Here is a 7,558-nt window from a genome sequence, read left to right on the forward strand (position 1 = left end):
AAGTAATAATTATTTCACGGACTATAAAACAATTGTTTCGCCATCTATCAGTCAATTAAGTGTAAATATGTGTAGTAGGAACCGGGTTTGTCACCGATAGACCGATTAAAATCACATTCACCTCGTTGTCAAATACTGATTTATAGTTGTCATCGCTTATTTGCGACATCAATCTCTTGAGAACATTTAGTCGTACGAAATCGACTATAAAATTGGCATCTCGAATTAAACATTTTTCAGATTGTGATTATCCAATCGTACCGTAAAGTTTCGCGCATACCTCGAGACTTGACGATGTAAATTATGTCCTTGTGGACAAGTAATCATGGCGGAAGAACAAGGCACTGAATCGATTATCGTTTACAATCAGAAATGGATTTAAGACAAGTTGATTGATATTTAATTTAGTATTTTGGTCCTAAGTGATTTTTATCCTAACCATATCTACAATCTTTTACATTTTCTTGGCTTTAGTAAACTTTCTCAGACTCCTTGATTGAATTACCATTTATCATCCATTTCATTAAAGAATTTGCGGATAAAGACCTACATATATCATTTCAATCCACTTCCTTACTTCCTGTGACCGACGGTCGCTATTGTGATACACTAAGCAACCGGTTTCTGGTGTTCTACAATATTGTTCAGGAGAACTTAAATTGAATGATCGGAAATAGACCTAGGTCTGACCTAAAAATGATACTGAAACCACACTGTCATTTGTGTTTTTCTTGTGAGATACTTCTATTATTCAATTTTACGCAAATCCACAGTATACACAAAATACAATTGGGCTCTATCCCTTTAAGGACAGTTTACGACTTGTTTCGAACCTTTTACACCAGGGGTATTGATATCACACGCTTCTAAAACATTTACTAAATTTTTTCACCGCTGTGAAACTTTAATACAACAATAAAATATCACTTTCAGGTTCTTAATTAAAAATGATATTTCCCATTCAGTTTTTAACGGAAATATGGTCTGTAAAGCATATTCTTTCAAACAAAATTCGTCGGGTTTACAGTATAGATATTCGACCCCCCCTATATGCACCCCGACGTACAAACTAAGTCATTTGTTTAGTATTGCACTACATCGAATCTTACCTATTTAGTATTTGACGTTACTACTCCAAATCCAGCCAAATGGAATTGTAATGACCGATTATTTCTAATGCTGGTAGTTTTGATGGTATTGTCATTCTTTAATAAGTTGTGAGCTAGCTTTCAGTAACACCGGGCTTCTTTAAGTGGATATATCATTTATCAATATGGTTTATGTTGAGGTATTCCGTAAAGAGAATTGGATGTATGATCGAATGAGTTTCATCGTGTGTTTGTTTGTTGTTTCAGTTCATTTTTTACCTTTCATTAAAGGTTATGGCCTTATAAAACTAGTTTAATCCGAACTCTGATTCCATTCGCATGTCGACAGTCAGAAGATGTTGGTTATTAATGTGCCTTTGTGTCGTTATATTACTTTTTATTTTTTTTTTATTTTTTTTTTTTTTTGAGGAATTGTCATCGATTACTTTTTGGTCGGGACCTTTCAGAGCTGACTTAAAGGTGTGTTTGTACATATTGGAGACCTTTCGGTGGTCTCTGAATGTATTTACTATTTGTATTTATGTTAAACGCTGGTGCATATGTCACGTCTCACCGTATCTTTTTCTATTGTAATTCTTTTTAATTCCAAAGTTAAATTCATCATGTTAGATTTCAAGTTCTCTTAAGCGTTTGACTTATGAAATGCATGGTACTGACGATGCAGATAATCCACTCTGAAATAACAAAATCTTGCAATGTCGGGAAAAAGTAAATGACATCTTCATAGCCAAAAGACGTTTGGCAATATTATGCAAGAATTTTGAAAGGCTGGTCAGCAGCAATTAGTAATGACTATCCTTTGTCAGGAGGTTGACCCACTGCTTTTGGTTTTTCGGTTATTTTGTTGTTCGTTCCTTTGGTGGAATTAAATATGTAGCACCCATTGCCTGTGAAAGCGAGCACGGCGAATTTCCCAATTCTTGAAATTTCACATATTATCCTTACGAGAAGCTTCAGCATTATCCGTTTTTGTGCAATACGGAACAATATCAGTTCTTCAAGGCGGGAATATTTTATTCATAACATGTGACGTAAACAAGTGCACATCATTAATTGTAGACGCAACTGTCTGACCGTCTATTTCAAGTAGATAATGAATGTCATTCCTATCTTAAAAAAGCTATGCACCGATAATACGATCAAAGCTATAACGGAGTAGGTTCTTGAACAGCAAGAGGAAGTGGACAGCGGAGAAAGATACTAATCTACATTTCCCCGAACCTTTTAAAACATATTCACTTCTAATAAAAATACAAATAAAAATTAAAAAAAATGAATAAATAAATAAAAATAGAAAAGACTTTAAGACTATCAGAAAAGATTGACTTTTACTGAGACGTGATCTCAAATCAAATATTTGAACAGTTACAGTTACTTCTGGAACATGATTGTTTTCATTGGTATAATTGGGGAACCTTAAGGGATTTTAAGATAAATGTATAACCGTAGAGCTCACACAATTTCGCGATGTTCTCTATAATCAGAATCTATTACTGACTTAAAACACCTACCTTGACCGGTATGGAGATTCATCAAAATTAACACATTAAATAAGTTTCATCACAACTCTTTGTTTTATTGTTATTTGGTTTACACTAAACAAAACTAGTATTCAAATCGGTGTTAAATTACATAGAAACCAAATGAACTAATCATGACACAAGTAACAAAATTAATGTATACATTAAATTCTATGTGGATCAGTGGTCAAGACTAAAGTTTTGAGAGTGGACCATTTTCAAATTCATCCAGAATTTCAATGGGTTATTCTTAGACATTCTTTATTAAACGAATGTCGTTTTAATTGAAAATTTTCAAATGGCACCCCTCGTATCCCAATTACTGACGGATTGTTTTCAAATTCTATTTCTAGAAGAATTTCTTGTTATTTGTTTGATCGGTTTTTGTTTGTTTGTTTGTTTTTGTTTATTTGTTTTGTTATTAATTCTTTAAAATTAAAATAAAAGAATTATTTTAGTCGTTGATTAGAATATTGTGTATAAATAATTTTTGGTCGTTTTTTTCTGAATATACCCCGACCAAACCGACCAAAAGATTTTATTCAATATTCTTACTAACAAGTAAAAGTATTTTTTCAATTTAATTTTAAAAAATCAACCAAAACAAACAAACAAACAAACAATTTGAAACAACCCCCCCCTCCAAAAACAAAAAACAAAACAAAACAAAACAAACAAACAAACAAAAACTGTCCAAACATCCAACAAGAAATTCTTCGTGAAATTAACACCTATAATATGAAATTATAAATTTTTGAACACGAATCAATATTTTCAACGTTAATGGACTGTTGCTCAAAAAACGCTGCACTATTCAGCATTTCATACAGAATTCTGGACAAGTGTCTTTGTTAAAAGTACTATGTAAAAACAGTGAAATGATAATGTTAAGTACACATAAACACCATGACACATTCTTCTTTCTTAGAAACAAATAGCATGTCCTTCCTTTGATTGAAAGACATAGCAAGAGGATATCGGATACCATCCTTGTTGTCCAACACGATGCTGTCCAAAATGCATTCAGGGTGAAATCTACCGATTTTAATCGACTGCATTCCAACAACATACAAATATCCTTGTGCATCAGAAATCATATTGCGATGGCTCCTCTCGTCGGGTATGCTCAAGTGCAGTATTTGTTGGCCTTTATGTGTAATACAGTAATATCGGTTGTAATCCGTGTAAAAAATTCTGTCGCCGACTCCAAGATGGATAAATCGGACAAACTCAAGAGGTCTATCCAAGGTTGGAATCACGTAGCAAACTTGACAATTCATGTCCAAAACATAGATTTTACCTTTTGAACCTAGGTAAATATTATTTGCAGTTGACGCAATTCCGGTTACTTGGAAGTCAAATGTAATGACGTCACCAACTAGTAGTGATTTTGTGCTCAGAAATTGAATCCTGATTGAGCCAAATGCAATCAAAGCTTTTTTCGATGAATTTGGCAGTATGGTGATGCGACAGGGATTTTTGTCCTTCATTTCAACAGACTTTATCAGCTTGAAATACGGATCATAAACATGTACACAGAAACAACGGAATTCGATGCAAAGAAATACATTTCCATCAGCATCAATACCAATATCAGATATAGTCTCTTGCAAAGATCCCGTTATACTGCTAACCAACCGGAAACTATGAAGTATGGGTTTTCCAATATCAGGAGTCTCTTGGGAAGCTTGTTCACTTCGTCTACCAGTCACCCGAAGCGACTCAGAGTTTTCATCATCAGATTCTATGTTTTCACATTGTTGCCCAGTTATTTTGATCCGACCTTTTGACCCCCGAGGAGGTTCTCTTAATTGAAACGTTTCCACTTTAGATTTGACACGTTCAAAGTCGTCATATGAAGTTTTAAGCTCCTTCCTTTTATCATATCTAGATGTCTTCAAATCAAGACTGGCAAGTTTAACTAATGTGTGTTCTTGCAATGCCTAGAATTTTTTTATGACTTTTTGTGCACTCTTTGCAGACAATCTCTTGACAGTGAAAGCACCACCGAAATCCTGGAATTATTTTGTCTTCTGTAGAACGAGGAACGCAGGTATTATTAGAAGTCATATCTATTCTGAAATTAAAAATATAGAATATGGTTTCTTCGTTTATGTTTGTTGTGATTTTTGGGGGGTTTTGTTTCGTTATTTTATTTTATTTTATTTTATTTTTTATTTTTTTTTTTTTGGGGGGGGGGGGGTTAATATTCACAGAGCATCACACGAAGTAGTGCATGAGAGGGTCACTGTATAGACGGGTTACTTGGCATTGTTGAAATCTTTTATTTTTTTTATTTTTACCAGTTTTTTGTGGAGCCCAAGTTGTGTATTTACTTTTGTTACTTTGTGTATGTATGTATTATTTTGGGTATTTTATGTTCTTTTTTGTGTGTGTGTCTGTTTTTCATGTCTGGTCTTCTGATTTTCGCGTGAATCTTGGTTCCCATGATAGTTCTAATAGTTCATCATCTATGTTGCAGCAGATTATATAGTTTTAGCATAGAAATTCTAGGTAGAGTATCGATTTGTAAAGATGAACAGTTAACAGTAGCTTCACTCTTATGAGGCTGACTTTATAGCTGATCTGATCCGAAAGAAAGCATATCGTTTTGCTAGATCATTTAATCTGTTTCCGCTATATATATAACGTATAATCTTTAAATAATCCTAATTTTGGGGATTTGATACATTGCATCTACCCCAAAGAACTTGAGATAAAGGATACTATAGACACTGTGAGGTGAGCCTCATATCTTGACCTACACTTAGAAATCGATGGTAAAGGAAAACTATTGACCAAACTTTACGACAAACATGATGACTTTTCATTCAGAATTGTCAACTTTCCTTTCATCTGTGGCAATATCCCTTCAGCACCTGCGTATGGAGTGTTCATACCACAGCTAATGCGTTATGCCAGAGCTTGCAGAAACTACGCAGATTTTTTGTATCGCCCCAGAATTCTAACAAACAGGGTTATGTTGCTACAAGAGTGAAGTCATCACTACAGAAGTTTTTATGGTCATCATGAACTCGTGGATCGCTATGGTGTATTCATCTGCGCCATGAAAACTGATTTGTTTAACGTGTCATAGTTTTCCTTTCCTTTTCGTTTACCCCGGACTTGACTTTTTATGAGCAACTCGGCGGGTGTTTCTAGAAAAGCAGAGCACGCTTACCCTACCGGTGCAACTGGTCCATGCTCCCAGTTTTTAGTGGCGTCCGAGTTGCCCATTTGCTTTTGTTACTTTGTATGTATGATTTTAGTTACTTTCTGTTCTTTGTTGTGTATGTCTGTTTTTCATGTCTGGTCTTGGTCCCTGGATTACCGCTATAACCTTGGTTCCCTTGATAACGCTTTGAAATATATACATGTACATGCATATACATAATATTATTAGTTTATATCATCCGTTACACAGTAAAACAGTAACAAAGTTTGAAAATCGAATATTGACAGAGCATTCTCGATGTAATTTGTTCGTTCGTGCTGTACAATTATTTTTTTTTCTATATTGTTTCGTATGTCCATTTTGTGTCGTCTTGTCGAAAGATTTCTTTTCGTTTGTACAGTCTTTATTCTACTTCATATTTAAGAAATAAAAAGAAGATATATAAAAAGCATATAAGAAACTTGTTTCACATACGGATTTATCAAGGGAGCTATGACTAACTTTTGGTTTGTCATAACATGGAAAATTTTAAAAAATTTAAAACTTACATTTTAACGTCCTCCGAGCTTTATGTAATATAAGGAAGTAACGTGGAAATCCCTGTACCTTTGTTAGGTGCAATTTGAACTTGTAAAGATCATTGTTGCTTTTAAGAATGGAAATAATACAAATCATGAAATGCATGGATGAAGTAAATAAAAGAATGCAATATTATGAATGTTATGTAATCCTGTGCTTTAACTATAATTTTGAATAATAACAAATCTATTACGGGAACAAATGCGTAAATTTTGAATACCACACGGTTAAATTTTGTATTATTTTGAAGGTTTTCAAAAAGCGCTTCGATTAAGGTCTGTGTTAGACGTTTTCTGTGGTGCAATTTCCGAAAATTCGAGGTCAAAAGTCAACATCAAAGGCTCATTAAAGTTACAAAATTTGTGCATTTTTGTCAATTGCTTTGAAACCGTTTGACTTATTTTGACGAAATTGGAACGTAGTTTTACCAAGGCATTTATGCAAAGTCTATTATAATCGAATATTATATTTTGTCTTTTTCTTTGTCGAAATGTGCCTTCTCTAGGAAAAAAATCATAAATTTAAAAAGCAAGTTAAAACTATAGACATTTTGGTTTTAATGTTTTTGGTTTTGCATTTTGTAATGTGAACTACTGTATTTTAAGATATTTTGTAGAAAGTTTTAATGAAATCCCCAAATAACAAAGCGAAAAGTGTATCAAATGTCAACCATTTTTAACCAAAAAAGTAATGTCTTTCAATTAATGATAATTTTCTTAATGTAAAATATATTTAAATGGGTAAGCAATAAGTATCTTACAATCATTGGATCCTATAACCGGCTGATCAATTGACAAATTATTTTTAAAACATTTTTCATTCATTTTTATGTGGTTTTTGAAAAGGGCATGGGTGTCAGGCCACTTTGCTGAAGCTCCTTCAGGATTTGAAATCCGCACTTAATAAAAACCAGTATGTGGCAGTTATATTAATGGACCTTACGAAAGCTTTTGATTGTCTGCCACATGGTATTCTTGTAAGTAAACTCTCTGTGTACGGCTTATCATCTAAATCTGTGATATTAAATTATTTAACAGGTCGTAAGCAGCAAATCAAACTGCAAAACTGCAGGGAGTAGTCAGCAACTGGGTTGACATCCCTAAGGGTTCTATACGCGGTCCCTTGCTTTTTAACATATTTATAAATGATATATTTTGTTTTATTGAACAAGGTAC

General features: G+C 33.5%; 1 long non-coding RNA gene across 1 annotated transcript; it reads right to left on the reverse strand.

The window, feature by feature from the left end:
• Window positions 1–2,660: 2,660 nt before the first annotated feature.
• Window positions 2,661–6,446, reverse strand: LOC148611244 (uncharacterized). The gene is made up of 2 exons (XR_015924093.1): window positions 6,353–6,446; window positions 2,661–4,706 (listed from the first exon to the last, which is right to left on the reverse strand). It is a non-coding gene; the product is annotated as an uncharacterized LOC148611244 (long non-coding RNA).
• Window positions 6,447–7,558: the final 1,112 nt, after the last annotated feature.

This window comes from Perna viridis, chromosome 7 (genome assembly GCF_037379345.1).
Source record: "Perna viridis isolate PV_CMFRI_1.1 ecotype Kerala chromosome 7, ASM3737934v1, whole genome shotgun sequence".
NCBI classification, from domain to species: Eukaryota; Metazoa; Mollusca; class Bivalvia; order Mytilida; family Mytilidae; genus Perna; species Perna viridis.